This window comes from Homalodisca vitripennis, chromosome 1 (genome assembly GCF_021130785.1).
Source record: "Homalodisca vitripennis isolate AUS2020 chromosome 1, UT_GWSS_2.1, whole genome shotgun sequence".
NCBI classification, from domain to species: domain Eukaryota; kingdom Metazoa; phylum Arthropoda; class Insecta; order Hemiptera; family Cicadellidae; genus Homalodisca; species Homalodisca vitripennis.
The window spans coordinates 161,343,325-161,364,229 of record NC_060207.1 but is presented as its reverse complement, the minus strand read 5'-3'; the positions used below and the strand labels follow the sequence as shown (position 1 = coordinate 161,364,229).

The 20,905-nt window shown below is 33.1% G+C and overlaps 1 protein-coding gene across 3 annotated transcripts in view; it reads right to left on the bottom strand.

Moving 5' to 3' along the window:
* LOC124375224 (protein tincar) overlaps positions 1-20,905 on the bottom strand; it is a 450,528-nt gene that overhangs the window by 124,544 nt on the left and 305,079 nt on the right. For all 3 annotated transcript variants that reach the window (XM_046833357.1, XM_046833358.1, XM_046833359.1), the window contains exon 7: positions 5,674-5,721. The gene's annotated coding sequence lies outside the window, so the exon portion shown is untranslated. The remainder of the gene's footprint in view (positions 1-5,673; positions 5,722-20,905) is intronic.

Genomic DNA, 20,905 nt, shown 5'->3' with positions numbered 1-20,905 from the left:
ATATAAATGTTTATTTAGATTGATAATTCTATTATAGCCATTATACTTTTCATTAAAGCTCTAAATGAACTCAAATCTTGACTCACTGTACCTTTTTCATTCATAAGAAAACTTTAATATTAATAAATTAAATAATGGTTTAATCCCACACAAGATTTTCACGCACTCCCATTTCCTCATCTGCGGCGTTAACTTACAGGAATTCAACTTAGAATGTTATCTAAAATATAAATCGTAATGAAGGGAAGAACACAAGAAAATTGTTTTTCTGTTAAAAATTAACGCGAAAAATAATATTATATTTTCCACACAAGGATCCGCCATGATCCGTCACACGCTATACGGATAATATATATTGCTATATTACTTAACTGTATGGCCAAACTACAGTAAATGGTTAACTTTACAGCATTTCAATTGTAAAAGCTTACAAAATTATCAAAATATAATTTTAACGTTATCGGACCTTGTCGAAACAGAATTATTAAATATCATTAGTATTCTATATTTTCTAAATATTTGAATTATTTTTAGAGTTAAAAATGCAGAGTATCCTTGAAAAATACTTCCTAGTGACTAAAAAAATGTTTTCGATTCAATTAAAAAAAATTAAGAAAAAGGTAATAGGAAAAAAGACGTTAGCGTTGCGCTATATACGCTAAATGGTAGTTCCTAGGTCTAACCAAAGAATCGTGTTTACGATGATAACAATTTGTTGGAGATTTTCTTGAACGTTGTTTGGAGTAATAAGATACAAGTAGTGTACGCATACTCGCATCAGCTGATCATATACTCGCTACGGCTCAGTCGTTACTCGATTTATGGTTATATACGATTATTTTGTTAAAGCCCTATAGGCTCTTAAGATACGTAGTTAAGAGTACTTCTGGACGTGCAACAATAAGATATTCTGTTCGTTCATAACTGTTGAACATATTTTAAGTGTTGGTAACATACAATATTTCTTTAGGTTAACAACGGAATCGTAGACATTCGAACCCAAATCCCTGGGATGTTAAGCGGAGATGCTGACTCAGCTACCAGTTAATGGTTAGTACATAGTAATGTGGTATTTGACGCCCCTTGTAGATTTAGCATTTCGGAATTTATCACCCCATGGTTGCGGATTCGAATTCCGATTTGGGAGCCGTATGTTATAAAAACAGTCCCGGATTAGAGATACAGAGCACCATAAAAAGTAGTATGACGCCAACAATGTTCAAGAAAATAATTATTAGTAGTTTAATTTATATGCATTTTTAAGTAATGTACAAGATTATTACATTGTACATGACGTTAAAGTTTATGGCACTCACCAAGTTAATGTTTGCAATACACTCAAAGGTGCTTAACTTTAATCTCGTGCTTTACGGTTGCAAGTGTGTGTGTTAAATAGAGGATAATATTCATCAGAATTTCCGCTCGTTAAAAGAAATCATCGTTTTGTTACGCTTGACACAAAATAATCCCCGTGGATTGAAACACGTTGTGAAAATCTTAAAATGTCGCATAATTTAACTAACCAGACATTTTTGTGCAAAGAATATTCGTTAATAAATTAAGAGTAAGCCAGGTTGACACCGCCCCTCCAAGTTCCCACAGAGCAGAGAGCTTGGGGGGCCTGAGGCTGCGAGCTCTCGGCTTCGAACTCGTCAACTTTTCATGATTACCTTCCCAGCATCCTCGCTGCAAATTACTTTACCACAGGCTTTACCTTCGGCTACTCAGCGCCTTAATTCCTTTATAATACAGAAAAGTTATTATGCCAACATTTCATAATTGCGTAAAACACCTTCAGGTCGAAAGTTTACCATTAAGTTTTAGTGAGATTTTTCGTACAACCCTTCAACAATATAAAACCATATGATATGATAAAAACTAGATGAGGGTTACACAAACAGTTAGTAAATTGATAAAGTTTAAACTTTGATCGGATTAGAACTGAGCAACATTCATTACTTTCCCTTACCCAATAGGAGTATACTCTTCTTAAACGTTGTAAAAATGTTTGTTTTTTAATTGTACGTCTACTTTTTAATGACGAAAAGGCACTATAGTGAATACATCTGACCTCTTACTAACTCAAGGGTTCAAGAGTTTCATGTTTGTATTTCTACCTGGCTTTTGTGGAGTAACTAACCTCGACCGACGAAAACATTTTGTTTATGTTTCGTTTAGAGCAGCCTCAGCTTGTTGCTAAGATACTCTTAAACACAATAAATAATATAAACATCTCTTGACATAAAATTTAAACTCCGTAAGTATATTCATTACTGGAAATCAACGAAACTTAAATAAAATATATCAATATACGTTTTTAATGGTCTTTAGCTTATGTTCTAAAACATTAATAAACTGTAAACAAAGGCCTGAAATACACTATTTCACTATTAAAACTAACAAATTTCGTTTTAGAAGTGTTTGTGGCGAAGTGCGATTCATTTATGAATACGAGCCGGTGTTAAATCGATGTCTAAGGGAACCTTTTAACCCTCGCCCCCCAGAGCCGCGGTGGGAGCAGAGCACGCAGATAACGCCATATATTACCGGCGGGAGCTGAACTTGGTTTACAATTTTCCGATCGCTTTTCAGGGCTTTCACGCGTCCAGGATTGAGAGGAAAAGGGGGAAATGTATTCCAGCAGACCACAACATATTGAGGATTTCTATAATGGCGAAGTCGAATATTTCCTGTACGGATACTAAATTTATTATATTTATCTTTAACTTATTTAACATGTGGAATTTCAGTTTATGTTTAACGTTTAGTTTAATTTAGATGTAATACTTTTGTTAATATTTATTGCAAGTGTGAATGTTAATAATTTATGTTGTTTGCATTGTAGAAACTGAAAATCGCAGAACCGAAATTCGACGGCGCAAAATGTGTTTAAGTTTTGTTTTCTTAAGTGACCTTAAACGTTTATTAGAGCTTGGAAGATTTGTCCCGTAATTGATTGTGTTGTAATTATTGTACGTAGATATTCAGTACTGATGCCACGACGCCTACAACCTGTCCTTCCGTATCGTTTACTAATTCTAAACTCCTCAAGGTCCTCTGTATGACACTTATTAAAGCTTCCATTTTAATATTATGTTTGTGTTGTTATTTCTAATTATCGACAATATGTTTCAAGCAAGTAAACAACCAAGACATTAAATAAATGGTATCAAATAACAAAACACTAAAACCTATACCTATATAAATAAAAATAGTTTTCTTTCAATGCGTATGTATTTTAAATAAAAACTTTTCCAGTTCACTGAACTACTGGTACCATCACAACCAAGCAACTCTTTAACATTATTTTATAATTTTGTATAATTCACAGTAACCATGTATGCAAGGAGCATGATTTTAGTGTCATTTCCTCTATTTAATTATCTGTAGTATGCATGTAAGCCCATGCACTGTTTGGATTTACCGTTCGTCATGGATAAATACAAACGGGTAGTGTTTTTAATATAGTGGAACTGAACTATAACATGGAAGAGAGTAAAGGTGTAATATGTGCCTTGCACAAGTTAATATAGTTTGCTCTACACAGCACCGGTTCCCCTACACCTGGCCCAAACACTGTGCTTACACGGTTACCAACTCACCCATTACCGGAGTCAACAAAACCGAATGGCTTTTATCACCTCCTACCTAGAACCATTAAATGTACATAAAGTTTATTGGGTACGTAATACGAGTCAGACCTGGTTTATGAACAAATCTTAAATTCAATAAAAACACATGTATAAAATAATCTAGACAGTTACAAGAGTAAAGCGAAAATACAATGTGGTTGTAAAATTCTTCCTCTACTATTAATAGACGCGACGGGTGCAATAAAACGAAATGGGTTACTTAATGTCAGAAGTGAGAAAGATGATTTTTTACGGCCTAAGGTAGTCCAGCGGAAAGCAAGAGAACTATGTTAGTGAGCGATTAATTGTACTGGAGCATTTGATAATTACCTCCCGTGTGTGACTATATAACTATAATTCAACAATAATTAAATTTATATGGTTTATAAATTTTACCTTTACAAGAGGGCAACATTGTCGAAACAAAATAGAGGACTTAAAGAAATTGGAAATACATGGATTACGGTACTGCGTTAAGGAAGCAGACAAGAGGCTGGTTATTAATGAATTCTCATACAAAATTTACATTTTCCATGAAAATAGGTCAAAACAAGAATTTATGAAATTGTATTGTACAAATATGTTGGTATTTGCAACAGATTAGCGTTTAACTAAGAATCGTGGACCATTCTCTAACTGTAGCACAAGAGTATACATTAAAGAGACAAATTACAACATTATGGTGTGAATTTTTCTACACACACTAAGGTTTTTTGTAACGTACCAAAGTGATTAGTAAGTTAGCTAAAATAAAATTTCCGCAGTTCCAAATATTAGAGTCTAATGGAGTTTTAAAATTAAAGCAGCTATACTACTCGTATATTACCTGGCTAATTTATTTTCACGGCGATTAGTACATGGAATGTAAAAATGTGTCCTTTTTAATTGAACTTTATTTCAAGTGAACCAACTGAATATGTGATTATGATATGAGCTCTGTAGCAACTTGTTTTCGATTATCAACAATCAAAAATCAGTTTTTAATTACTACATTTACTGATGACGCGATTAATAACTATTTAAAATTGAAAAGTGAATATTTTTGGTTAGCAAGTATCAAGTGTACCAAGTATCATTCAATATAGAATGTTCAAACTTACTTGCCATTTCTTGGTATTATTTTTTTTTTATTACTAGATGACTTCTGGGAAATACCCTGTCCATGCGGTGCCGAGATCAGCATTTATATATAATTTATATATTTACTTATATTATATAAATTACAGGAGGAAACAAGCAAAATTACATTAAATATTTAAATCTTGTTTTATTTTGCTTTCATATCGAACAAATAAAAATTACGTAACACCCGATCAGGAAGCAAACATTACTTTCTCACTACTATAAAAGCTGTCTCCAATCATGTTTTAAAAACACATTTACTAAGGATATATTTGTTTATTCATGTAATATACTTTTATCTGGAACTTTTTTAGAGGATGTATTTATAACCATGGAAACTATTTTATAAAATAATACATAGCAACTTCGATTACAGAAGGCTGATCTAGAAGTAAGTTGTGGATATCAAACAAAATTTGTGAGTAAAATAATTATTAGATTCCATAGAGGTCACTATAAAAATACCCCATGCATATGGTAAGAGAATACTTATGTACTGTACACTAGACTACAGAGGTAGATGAATGTACAGGTTACATAGAACAACCGGGTGAACCATTAGCCAGTGCACAAGCTTCAGCAACTACACCGGGAGCTTATAAATGAATTAATTACCTCCCTGAGTTGTCCAGTTGGACAATACGACGGAGGAAACAATGGACTCGGACCGTGGGGTGGACCAACAGTCCATTGTTCCACGTCTTCGTTAACTCACTGACCTTTAATTGATATTCTCACAGAGTACACGAAAATGACACAAAACGTCGGCAAGAAGCAAATAAATAAAAACAAAAACTTTCTCCAAGTACGAGTTTATAAAAAATAAAAATATTGGTCATGAATATATCTGACAAGGTCATAAAGCTTAAACTTTTAAGATAATTTTTAAAGTCTAAAATCTTATAGTATATGGACATACCTGGTTGGATATCTTGATCTAGTTTAATTCTTCATACGTTAGACGTAACTGGAAAAAATACAACACAATAAGTTTATTTATTTAATAATTTTATAACAGATATAAGGTATAAAAAAACAAGTTATTTGAATTAACCAATAAAGTACTTTCAAATAAGAATATTTTTGTTTATTATTGTTACGTTGAATGGTTTTTATTGCAATTCCGACAACAGCTTACAATTTATAAATTGATATATTGATGATAAAATGATAAATTGATACTTTTTTATCTATAAGGTATAAAAAAAAACAATTTATTTGAATCGACCACTAAAGTATTTTTAAATATGAATATTTTTGTTTATTATTGTTACTTTGAATGGTTTTTATTGCAATTTCGACAACAGCTTAAAATTTCTAAATTGATATATTGATGATAAAGTGATAAATTGATACATACTTTTTTATCTAATATGTCAACCAAACACGTGTATGATTTGTAAACAGAAAAAAGGTTCCTATCGCCTTAGCAACAGTGTGAATACGATGAAAATTAAATCAACAATAAAGAAATTTGATCTTTGTCTTTTGACGCGCTGACTGCGGTAGACGCCTTACCGCGAATAATGGAAGGGAGAGTATGGTCTCACTCAGGATAGAGCCGCAGTGAAGGTGTTAACTACATGTATTGCAGCCAGAAACTTATTGTTCTCGTAAAATAGTTTAAGTTGACTTTGAATAAGACAGTTTAGAGCACGGCGATGCAGTATAGTACGTTGCCAGGGAACCGCTTTTACAGAACATAAACAGTCGCATTATGCCACTCGTTTACCTAAAGGGCATGCCACAAAAATATTCTGGAGATCAATATTGAATACACTACTTAACTGCAACGAAACCGCATATCAGTGGAGTATAAAGTATTTATATCCAATAAGAGGCTCCTTATACCACGGTAATGGTGGATGAGAGCGCAGGCTGGCGCGTGGTGTCGTCACGTGTTACGTTGCCTGGCAACTTGGTAATACTGAACATCACAACATCCTACACCATATCGAAGACCTTGTCAACATTACACTATGTTCAAAATTAATGGGGATATACACCTTAGCTGCTACAGAACTGCATGGTGTTGGCGCATAAAACATTTGTACACACCCGTGGCAGAGTCTAGCATCAGAATAGTTTTATACTATGCTGCCTGAGAATTGGTACTAAGAAACATCTACACACGTCATTCTATCTCATTTCCAGCTATGTCAGTATTATACTTGCACTCTAGATGTACATTGTACTGAATAACAGCAAATGAACTTCATATCAGTATATAGAATGCAAGGTAATTATATTTATGTAAAGCAACAAGTTCATGATCAAGTTCAAAAACCTTTATGTCCCATAATTTCTCACTGTAATAGAATCCAGCTTCCGCGGTAATGGATGGTGGGGACGCCGTCACGCAGTCTAGCACACAGGATCGTTTTATATTACGTTGCCTGGCAACTGGTACTACAGAACTTCAACACTCCTGTTGCCATATCCTTTATCCACTGCAGCGGCACACTGCAGCGGCATCCTTACACTCTGAAGATCCACTACACACCTCCTCCGCTTTCGAGCTGCACACCAGTAACGTTTGTGGGGTATAGACCACGAAGTAGAGAGGTAAGCAAGGATTTGTAACTATAATGTATATTCTCGAGGTATCACATACACTTGATAATATTTAGTTTCATTTGTATACAAGTTATTGTATAGTTTAGAGAAAGGGTGCGCAATAAACAATATTTATAATTTTTCTAATGAATAACATAAAAATGTTAAAGCCAACCTATTATTGAACACCTCTCAAATTATTCAAAATCGATACAATACGGTTATCATACAAAACTCTTACAGACTTTTTATTTGAACTCATTGCGAAATTTCGTATCGTATATGCACCCCTTTGACAAAGAAAAACACAAAACTCGAACTTAAAACTTGCAATTTGTAGTACCATCTCTGTGGCGACCATAGTTGAGAAGTTATAGTGATGCTAGGTAAATATATGTTTTTTGTGGTTTTATACAATATGTGCAAGAGAAAAGTTTGAGTAACTGATTTATCGGTTTATGAATAAAGTAAAAAAGGCATATCTATACGAAAATAAGTACATTTGTTGGGATCGTTGACTGATTTCCTTATTATCACGAAACTGCTTTTATGATGAGAATCCATAACTTAGATACAATTAACATAATCTCATGTGTATACGCATGTTGGGGTGGTCGGAAAGATCCTTCAAGTTTAATCCGTCTTTAATCTGATTTTGATCAGTACTTCTATGTTAGACACCAACTAACCCCAGTTGATATATCTTCGCCAAAGACTGCTGCAATCTAATATTCGGCAGCTTAGGTGGTGGAACATGACTGATGCCCGGGATGGTGGGGAGGTACCCAGGTGTAGCTGGGGCACACTGATAAGATTGGGCGCAGCTTTTGACTCTAATACTGCAATATTGAGCCGCTTTGTACTTGTCCGCTAATCCCGCTATTGTTCGCGTTCATATCATCCCAAGTGAAACCTATCAGCTATCAAGTTGTGGTGGATGTACAGTATGTCTGCCGTCTTAAAACGTGTATCATTGTTTCCTAATTGTACACATATAATACGTGATAAATGTTCCCTTTTTGAGAGTTTTTCTATGGTTATGATGTACAAATTACATAATCATTTTATTTCACTCATATTTTAAAACTGCAAAACAAGAAGTTGGTATTTAGGAAGGAATTGTGCGATTATACGTATTTGGTTTAAAATTTTAATACAGTACCCACTAATGTGACTTATAAAATCTAAACATTCAATGGAAACTGTCAAAAGAGTCACACATCCTCCAAGAAGTTAATACGATTAAAACACGGCGCTATAAAACGACCACAAAACAAGCGAGGACCATGAGTCGGAGTAAGTCCTTGAAAAGGATTATGGAGTCCTATAGATTTATTTGTAAAAACTCTTCAATAATACATTTTCCCAAAGAAGAAATACAAAAAATGAGCTGTTACATCTCTACTGAAAAAGTGTACACTTAAAGTGATTTATACAACTTTAAGCAAAAGTATTTGTATTCTAGGTTCTAGTTATTTTATAGTCCAGGTTAGATACCTATTGGTAATATTGTTGATGTTATCTGACAATATGTAACCTATGCAAAAGCTACTAAACCATCTGCCATTGTCAAATTACAAAAATAAGGAGTTTTAATACGGCTGAAGTGAGCAAAAACCTAATTCGACATAATCGAGTATAAAAAGAGACAGTCAGTTTTAAAAGTTTATAAATTAGTGCCCCAGGGCAAAAGGGTTATAACTCATAACCGGCGCGACGTTCCGCTTTATTCTGTTTTGTGTGGTTCAGTGGTTGTGTATAAATACACAGCTGGCAACCCGCCATACTGACGGCCTTACACAAGGATTGTTGTGCCGGGTTATACAAACTACAACTGTCAAGATACTGTGATGGCTGTGATGGTTTATAAGTGGGCAAGCGGTTATTAATTGAAAAAATGTGCTTAGTTTAAAAATTAAGAAAGGTGAAGGTTATACGTTCGACAAGATCAGAATAAGGTTAGAAAATTTTACATTATTATCTGATAACATTACACAGTTTTAAATTTTTGGTAGAGAGAAAGTCAATCAAAATTATAGGAGTATTTAAAAGAGAGGTTTTGTAATGGAAACCTTAAAGACGATCAAGAAATAAAGCAAATCAAACAAAGAAGACAGCATTAGATTATACAAAATTGGCAGCTAGTGATACATATGTCATATTAATGTCATAACGAGAGCCTCCATGAACCTTTATAAGCACTGAACATAGCACTAGACATCAAGATTGAAATATCTCAATATTAGATCTATATATAAATGCATGATGAACATGTATACAACGATTCAGTATGATGATAGCATAGTGTGTTGCCATAAACAGTTACTAGAAGAGACTCATCAACGACTTGGTGTTGCAACCCGACCAGACGAACTGTAATGATTGTTGTTATCAGTTGATAGGCAACTAACTTCTCCACTTGTGAGACCCGATATGCCTACAATATCGGGACTGGGGGCGAAGTTTTGACATTAGGAGAAGATTGCGAATCCTGTAACCAACGTTATTGAAGTGATGTGAATGTTGTATACCGTATGTGTGATGCAAAGGACCAACATAAGATGTTTTGTAAAACTAAAAACAAAACAATTTTATGTGATAAAAAACCATGCACGACTTTGCTGAAGACATGTTGTAATATTATATGCCATGTCCATAAATTTGTTTTAACGTTTAAAAAAGATATTCACATAAAATTGTGCATTAGTCGAAAATTGTATGTTATACACTCGAAATACGAAAACGAAACTCGGAAAATATCATCATAATGGTTATGCACTACAAATATATTGTAATATTGTTTATAAAACGGGTTAGGTCTGAGGGCTACGCCTCCTAAGCTCCAAAGCCGGTTATAAGCTGTCCTTGGTTATCACTTGTCCTACAAGACATGTATGTCATTTTTGGCTAAAATCCATACTACCACAAGATGTGAAGAGTAGTTGTAGACATCATGGGCTTAATCCTAGAGCTTTGCTCCCTTGTCTCGAAGGACACTGAATAAGTGCTTTAAGCATACCGGCAATAACCGGTATCTACGTATCTATTGATACGTAGATAGAGAATGTTTCAGTTTACACACTCCAATAGTTAGATTAGTAGTGTATCCAAAACAAGTAATGAACGAGCCAGGAACTTGATGTATACATTTTACACTTTAAATACATTACTTGAATCTCCTAAAACTGAATAGTACATTTCTAAGCTGAAGTCCTAGAACTGTAACCTTAATAAACCGATTTTATTGATCAATACAAACCTAAAAGTTATGTCAAAACCTATAAGTGCTGTATATTTTTTATTACTTTTTAAATTAAATTACACCGTGCTGTGAAACAGTTTTCGAAATTGCCGAAGACATCCTTAGAATCCTACCAGTCTCTTAGTCCTTAGGTAATATTAAAAGCATTGCCCAGGCTATAGAACATGTGATTACAAATCAGACAACACAATGACAAGTAGGAGAGAGAAGTAGGAAGGAGGATAGTTAACCAAGTGCCGACTGCAGTAGCAACTGACTTAATTTGTTAACGAAGTTCAAAATTAACGCAGAGAGCAGTGCCCAAGTTGTGGGAGCAAACGTTAATAATAGCTGATGCTGCAGTGGCGAAGCAGAGAGGATTGTTGTGGTTTAGAAAATCCATTACATTATTACTGATTAGTAAAGAACAGAATGTATGCCTTATGAGATTTTGGTATGATTAAAACATATTTGAAAATCATTAAACTTGACACAGTTTGTCTGATACTAGATCTCATTAGAGTAATATATTCTACAGAACTACATTTAAAGTAATCAAGCATGCTGTGTGCTAAATGTATGAAAGGTTTTCATACATATTCAATTAAATTCGACCAAAATCATGGTTATAATTATCCGGTGAATTGGAGTTGCGCTCATACAGATACAACGCAATATTGTATAGGACCAATGAAATTTGATTTATACATTATTTTTTGTGCGGTAAGCATTTCATTTAATCTAATATTAATAAAACTAGTGATTTAAAATAGCTAAAAAGAGTCAATTAACAGTATATTAGAGTGATAACTTAAAATAAAAACATTTTGGAAAAAATGGAGTTTAGAAAATGGCTTTGATATAATTCGAAAATTCTTATAACAGTTTAGACATTTCATGATACGCTTGAAAAATATTTAATAACAGACAATATAAATAGTGAAAAATAATTTAACTATATTATAATATATACACTATACAACAATCCCTACAACCCTACAGTCACGGAAGTAACATGTTATCTGAAACAGGATATGCAAGGATCAAACGTTTGCAGTGGTGAAACCCCCGTACTTGCATGTTAATACATTTATCATAACTGTTATAAATATTCATATATTCGCTAGAGCCACGCTAAGCTCTCGTGCGTTGCGGTTGTCGTCTTAAAGCCGCGTTTCGGGAGGATGGGACAGCAGAGAGGATTTGAATAACTTTAGAACTGTCTTAACATTACATTCGTAGTATTAAGGGCAATAGTGTGAAACTCCGTGTTTGTGCCGGCAAATGTCATAAATGAAACTCTGGGATTTAGATTTTCCTGTCGATTGAACTAATGTCAGTATTGAACTGATCCTATCGATAAGTACAATATAATCAACTGCCATCAAACATTCCCGTCCCTCACCAATATTGGCTTACATACCATCACAGCGGCAGTCAGTCGTCTGTCGCCGGGCAACCCAGCAACAACATAACTCCCCGCGATACTCTCGTCCACACCAAGTTTGTACTCGCCGCTTGCTGTGTGTCTATCACAAAGTTATTAACTATATACCAGGTTGACTTAGTATATATGATTGAAATTGTAACATTAATATCAATAATTGCATGCTGTACTTACTTGTCTCTTTCAAATAAAAGTTCTGCTTGATAGATGTGTCGCTGTATTATGTTATTTTTGTTTTGAATAATGCGGGCATTCTTTTAACTTTGCAAAAAGAATGGAAACTGAGCTCATGTTGGCCATATTATTGGTATTTGATCCGCATTATTTTTTTAACTTTGTAAATGTCTATGCAAAGTAATTGTACAATGATGGAAATACATAATTTAACATTTTTGATATTAATTGTTGGTATGTACATAAACCATTTCCAAATTACCGAGAAGTCAGTGACAATAGTGATAAATTCCCAAATCATATCTCACACAACTCGCTATATTTTGCCAGGAAGCTTGTAACCTCCCACAGAGGTTTCATTAGGTATTTCATTTCTGTATTTTATGGTGAGATATTCCTGAGGTCATTACTGGTTATTGGGTTAAACCATTCTCCTCGCCCTATCCTGTCTAGCTGTAACAAGACCGTTTGTCTTGGGATTCTTAACAGAGATATCATCAATGGTACAGATAACATATGTTATGGGTGGTTGCCATCGGATATCTTTGATCTGTTCGTGAAACATTCCTGAGCTTCCATACTGGCTTGAATGGAGATATAATAGGAAAGTCTTTACCTCGATAGCGAGAGTATTCTTAAAATTAATATTGATTATTAGAAATATTCTTCACTTCCGCAATTTATGCCAAGTCGCTGCACGTTAAGATAAGTTGGGCAACCTCACGATGATGGTGTTTTCACTAAACATTACTGAGATCAGTTAAAGACATATGAATAAATCCTCACTTCTTCTGGACAACATTTAACCACTGATTTGAGGGACAGGTTAAGTTCAGAAATAGTCACAAATGTTTCTACATAGTCGTCAACACGAGATCGTTTGTAAATTAAACTAATTAAGATGTGTTAACAATTACAACTAAACCTAATGCTTATTGGTGATAATGTGTGACTATATTTGAGACATTGCAGCACTGACTAATAAATTATTTTTTTATATTGCACTTAAAATACCTAATCCCTTAACAAGAGCTGTTCAAGGAAGAGCTTGGCCAAGTTGGACCAGTAACTGTACTGTAAGGGTTCAGTCGGTGGAGGCAGCAATCAAGGACTCACTATATTCAACAGCAATTTACGAAACTGCTGACGCTACCCTCAGTCCCCTGGAGTTGAAACACAGATTAATGATCTGTCCCATGGTATCCCGATCGATCAATCCTAAATGTTATTTAAATTTAAACAATGTCCATCTATTACTAGATAACAATCTGTATGCGACAAAATATAGATCAGATATATTTTATACAACAATCCCATTAGAAATTATTTCTATTAAGGATGCCAGTTTCTTCATACTGTATTTGTGAAATTGTAAGCGAATCATTCCTTAAACTCAAGTTTAACTATATTATTGTATGTACAATCTGATATACAAATATGATTCACCTTATTCAAGATCGTGAGGGGGTGGGTAACATAGTGTAGCTGAGGAGGGCTATTGTTGAGTGTAAAATACAAGATTTTTCTGTTCCAAGAACATATTTAGGGAGTCAGCCTTAACTTTACATGTTTAAGCCTTTACGTCTCATATTGTACAGTATGGTAAAAATGTGCACAATCTTTACATTCTTAGAGAATTAGATATCATACTTCAACACATTCCGTTCCAGGAGATTACTCATCTCACGCTACTGCGTAACCCAATGCCAGAAAACGTATCGATTGGTTACAGAACCACTTGAATAGTTCAAAAAACATGTCCTGAACGGTTTGTTTTTGTTAAGGTTGCTTGGAAATCGTAATATATTCAACAGCGCGGGTTTACATTTTTTAAACTAAAGTCACATTTCATATTATTTTTTAAGTCCAGCAGATCAGGATTTATCTTTAAAAACAATTGAAATGTCACCATAAGTCGGACTGCAAAGTACAAACTGTAACTGTTACTGTGATAGGCTTTATTTTGCCAAATGTACAAAATATTGAATACGTATTCGGCGACTCTTAAGCCAAATAAACCTAACCCCATGACGGTTATAACATATATGACTGCGAAAGTCTATCATATTCCTTTTTTATGTGAATGTATACTCTTATTTATACAAAGTATATCCAAATATATGACAATTATATGTATGTTTGGGGTGTACAGTCGAGACTGTAATATAAGGAAAAAATAATGTATAACAAATTCAGCATGCAAGAATTTATTACTATTTTAAATTTATAAACAATGAAATTTGTTAAAATTATTCGGAATAAAAAAAACATGTAATGCAGTACATATGGATTTAATAAACAATTGTTACACTTAAAGGAACCGATTTAGAGGAAGACGAATAGAAACATGTATCTTTTCCAGAGATCTTTCCAGTGTTCAGTGATACAAGAAACCAGTAACGCTACGTAACACGCAAGTTAACTATAATCTAGGTTATAGCACAATCACACAAGCATAAGTCAGCAACACAACAGTCATGGTGTATAACTAAATCCTTACTCGCTATCTCTAAAACATGCACTTAAGCCTCGAGGGGTTGGCAAATGTCCCAGCGTAAAAACATTGAACCAAGTGGATAATTTTTAAACCATTGCAATGGTGATGTACGTTGTTTTTTTAATGTTATAAATTTAATACTCGTAGAATTGATGATCACACTGAACAGTCGATACATTAAAAGTGCGTTTAATATTAGTAAATGCATCCCAACAGTGTAGCCTACATATGTACATATACAAAATGTGTACAAATGTAATAAGTAAATAGTATATGTACATACACAAATGTACATATACTATTTAATTATTATAGTAAAACAAAATGTCTCTTCCTTTCAAAATGAATTTAAAAAATACATAAACAATAAATGAAAAAATAAAATAATAAATACGAAGTTATTTAATTAAATACGCAGTTTCCACAATATTATTTATAATCATACATTTTTAACAAAACAACATAAATTTTAAGTTATATAGCTAGTGGTTATATAATTGTGACCATAAAATGTTCGGCTTTGAAATACTTCACCAATAATTAATTAAGCATAAAAATCATGAAGTGACCTATTAGCTATTTAGAAAAAAACGCACAAACTCAAAAATATGGGTCGAAATACATATTTTACTAATAATTTACTAACCTCAAAATAGTTTTCCATGCAATGAATTTAATTAATGTAAAGACATTGAAACACAAAGAAAATAAATAAAAAGGTACATATACGAGGATTATCGTAAAACTCCTTTCCACAACGGCATGTACAAATATTATACAGACTAAATGACGTGTTTATGCCACTGTGTTACAGACAATAAATGCTTGAGTGTTACAAAACAGTAATGGATTAATTAGAGGAATCTCATCAGAGAGGTAGTGCTGCGGCCCAAACGCACGACACTGTAATAATTGTTGTTGTCTGTTGCTAGGCGACGCGACTTGCCACACTTGACACTGCAGTAACGTTTCACCCTGGACACCGGATATACCACCTACTTCATCAACACCGGCACTGAGTTTCAAGAGGATAATCCTCATTTCACTGTCCATACCAGAGCCTGATAACTGTTACATACACGACATACGGTGTCCTCAAAACATGTTCCCTATCATTTGTACATTAAGTATGTTGGGAATTTGTCACTTTTCAAAGACAGATATCAATGGTAGCAATGTATCTCTAAAAAGATCCAATAAAGTTTTATTAAGAACTATAAAGGGGCTATATTCCGTATACAATCTTTGAGTTACTAGTGCGGTATGTAGCTTTGAAAGCAGTCAATCCAATATAATCTATTAATAATAAACAAATAAAGTGTAAAAGTAATGCTTAAACTTGATTTAGTTTATTCTACAGGTAGAATAGATATAGAAAAATATAGTAAGTCATTGATAAATTCTGTTCTATCATTATAACAAAGAATGGAGTTCCCCTGAAGAACTGTAAGATTTACTTATTCAACCGACCTACTAATTGAAAACTGGCAAACGTTGGTAAACTAAACATACAGTGTGATATAGACACATGAGATGTGAGATATTATTAATGTGATTACAACATTAACTTTAATTAGACTTTTTTGACAATAAACGTCTTAATTCGTGTAATTTAATGGCAATATTGTCCTAAATCAGAATTTAAGTGTTCTACTTGTTGAACTCTAGTTTAATACTAATGATTAGGTGGTTAACAAAAATGTAGCGTTTATTTTCCTGAACAATAAAATATCGATTTTTTAAGTTATAGTTGTAATTATAAGTTTTTAATCAAAATGAAGTATTGAGATGTGAATTAAGTATGTCCTATAATTTACTATCATACTGTACTCTTCTCATTTGCTATAGTTTTATATATATATATATATATATATATATATATATATATATATATATATATATACACACATTATACGATAGCAATGAGAGTACAGTATGAGAGTAAATTATAACACAAACTTAATTCACATCTCAATTCTTCATATATATTTGAAGTCTTTAGCAAAGAAATGATCAAACCTTACATAGTGTTGATAAAAGGACGCATTGTGTGGAGGCTGTCATGTTAGTTTTATATTTAAGTATATAAACATTGTGATAGTAATAATAGTGTTATACTTCGGTGTATGTTCAATCACAATCACCTCTAAGTCACTATCGGGGTTAGGTGCATATATCCGGTAATGTTTTAAAATCTGATAACTTGAAAAAAGGTCTGTATTCCTCGTTTCTGTTAAATATATAAATATTATTAGTCCACGCTTTCTTCAGAAAGAAGAGAAAATATTTAATTATCATAAAACTTCAAGGTCAAACACGTCTTGCTATTAAAGACTGAATTTCTAAGAAAGATTTGAAATGTGTTACTGTTAACCTGAAAAAATTTAATGTATTAAAAGATTTTTAACAAAACATAGATTATCCGAATAAGACCGTTTTACTCTATAAACTTCTCACAATGGCAATTGTTTAATCCGTAACACAAAGTTGAATTCTGCATTACTTGAAGGTTCTAAAACTAATCTTTAAAATTCTGCAAAAAGTAACTAAGATTGAGTAGTTGAAAAGAACAGGAGAAACAGAGTAAAATGACTAAGGTTTTTGAACGAAGGAACTGTAACAGAATGTTGTATGGAGGAATGTGTTTTACGGCAAGGGGATCGTTACTGCAGTGTTGCATGTTAGCTTGCATTCAGTGGACATGCGACCGCCATATTACCTCTCGGTAATCAGCGAGGAAATTATCGAGTGTGTACTTGCTCTTCGGGAAGGAAACAACATAGGCAGTTTGCTAAAATGAGAGAAGATAAGAAGCAGAAATTGGCTCCGGAGCTATTACCAACGTAACGATTGGACAGCCCCAATATTCCGGTCTTTTTGCTAATGCGCTGAAATAGGGTCGATAAATTTAGAACTGAGGAGTATGCGGAGAGAAGATTCTGGGGTTTGTGTGGGTTAGGGGAGGGGTTAAGTAGTGGATGGGGTTGGTAACCAAGTGCTGACTCCGGCTTCGGCTGACTTACTTTGGCAAGAGCAGTTGAAGATTAATGTAGAGCAAAGCGAGCGTCTACTCCAGTAAACTGTTTCTGTATCTGCTGGTGTGAGACATGGAGTAGAAGTAAATCTAGCACAATACCTCACTGCTTACTTGTTTCATTAGAGCATATTTACGTGCAACTTTGTTATGTACTCATTCGTAAATCTAAGCAGTGAACAAACGGTTGTATCAATACTTTATAACTAAATTTAGACATCGATCTACGTATTCAATTTGAAATAAATATGTGGCCATTCCGATTCTGTAAGCCTTTTTCTGGTATTATATTAATGTTCAACCTAAAATATTGTAATAGCAAGTTTAATAGGACACTTTTTTGTGAATTGTAACCCACATTGTATGCCTTTGTTAAGAATAACCTGTAAGCCACTAATATTAAAAAACCTGGGGGCTTAAGATTGAAATTTTAAGTTCTAATTTATAATTTTACTGTTTTTAGTGACTATCAAAATATACTTCTTTGACGGTCGAACTTTACGCTATCAGTAATTTTTATTTAAGAGTATATTGTATGCGACATCTTATTCAAATGATTATTCTCTAAACTCTGTAATACCTTAGTATTTCACTTGTCTACAAATTCAATAATACTATTAACGCTCTTTGATTATAAAAACGGTATATTTGACACAGTAAATTATGCACTCTATCGTCCAAACATAATGACTAGAAACAATGACGTTTTAGAGTAAACCAGTTTTAGTAACACGTAAAGAAAACCATGGACAAACCTAGCTCTTGATTGGTTGCGGTGTATATTGGATTGAGAGGACTTGATTGAAACTGCGTGCGCTGGATATCGGTTTGCTGTCGTGCTGGGATGGATTAGTTTACGAGAAACAACAATCGACAAATTTGGCAATATCACTTTAAACTTAATTCACTTGCATAACATTTTTCAAACGAATGAATATATATATATATATATATATATATATATATATATATATATATATAATATGGAATAATGTAACTAACTCATATTTGTATGGATTCCCTTAATATGTATAATGCACTAAAATGCTCTACTTCAATAATACAACTGTGTTCATTTACTAAGAGAATTTATCCCATGGATTTAATAATTTAGTTATACGTAACTGAGTAACCGTATTAAAGTTCTAGAGAAATTAATGTATATAATTAAACACGAGCTTAATTCTGCCACCATCTTGAGGTTTTTGCAGGTTGATACTTTAATTCTTATATAGTCTTTATGTATGGGATGAAACTAAATATTAATTTTCACATATACAGGTCACAATATTGGACTTTAACAAGGAAAAATATTTTTTTCAGTCAAAAGTACAAAACAATATCTAAACTTTAACCTTTACAGCCTAAAAGAATACATATAAAAACACTATAAGCGTTACATAAGTGCAAAAACAAAAAGATTCGTAGAAACTAAACATTTTTGTACATGCTTTTATTTATAGGTCCAAACTCTCTTCTACTTTAATGTATTTAGTTATATCCCGAAATTTGACACCTTATTTTATAATTATACAGTAATACAGGGTGTTAGAAGGGTGGTTTCCACAACTACAGAAAATAAAAACAGGCTCAAAAACAAGCAAAACATATCATATCCTGCTTCGTTTAGCCTATGGCACTTTTCTTTTTAGCTTTTTGTTTTCAAATCTTACACATAAAAATTCATACAAAATTGAATTGATAATTAGTGCAAAATTTGTTGTTAAGCACTAATTTTAGCAATGGCTGGATCTTAATCTAATTCTTTTTATAAAATATTCGTTAAAGTCCAAGGAAGATCATTATAAGAGAAAGATTAAATCTGTTATTTGGAATATTTTGGTATTCTAAAAAATAGTAATATATGTTTTATAACACAAATTTAACTGATACTAAACAGCTCTTGACACTTTGAGATGAACTTCGAAAAATTGACTGAAACGTCTGTTTACATTTCAATTTTATAAAATATAATTGTACAGTGCTTGATTGCTAGTATAATGCAGATAGAAAATCCAAAGTTCATACCTAACTTTAGCTCCAGACTGCACCAGCGACGAACTGAAAACATTGTAAATTAATGCATTGCAGATATCATTTAAACCCTGCTATAAAACCATCTTTAATGAACGCATGTGGTGAATGGTTTTATTACAGTAGTATAGGAAATATTACATAACATACTACGGTCATTTAAGTAAATGGGGTGAAAATAAAAAAGTTCAAGCCACTTTACATGTTAAGTACATGTGAAACGCTTTAAAAGTTCCGACAATAGTTCCATTCAAAAGGAAATTTATTTTTATACATCTATCTATAATCTTTCAAATTGTTCTTAATTTAAAAGTAAAAAACAATCTGAATAAAATTATTAATGTACATAAAAAAAATCTATAAACTGCCTTTCAATTAGTTTGAAAACTGAAATTCAGGTAAAATTGTAATTACCGTTAATAAGGTCCTTATTTTAATAAATCAATACATTTAGAAGAACAGTTCATAATACTCGTAAAAACTTTTAAACTTAAAAAAGTTAAAATATTAAAATTGTTAATAGATTTTCTGGATTTAGTGATATTAACCGGTTTCAAACGTAAACTTATGGTATTAGTTGGTATTAGTATGGTAAATTGGTGGTACTCATGACTCAATTGCTGTTATTGTTTCAAGCCAAATTAAAAGTGAGCAATATGTATTAAATACAAACACAAGCACGAGGGTATCGTGTAACGTGAAAATACCACGAACCTTAAGTCGACCTGAGTAGATTTCCTTCGGCAGGTCTGATCTCAGAGTCAGTCTCTTGTAAACCGAGACAAGGGTGTTTATTGTCGCCTTGTACAAAGTAGCAACAGTGTCAACACACACGGTTGCCCGGCAACACGACAGTGCTCGCCCCAGACTGTGGGGATCCATCCCTTGGCGTTAGGGATAAAGCGGAACACCCTAATCTTCTCCATGTATCGAGACTGCATGTATAGATGTAAGTAATAATATTATTGCATCTTGTTGTCAGATCAATCATGTTAGATGGCATATAACAAGTTTTTAGTCCCTTCGTAAACTAATTTCGTTATTAAATTACTTTAAATTGTAACAAACAAAAATACATAATAGGGTTTTTGCGATGTTTTCTGGTAGGCTTTTTAATTTCTCCAACGCTTTCTAAGGTATGAAAGGTTCACACGTACAGGTTTATAAA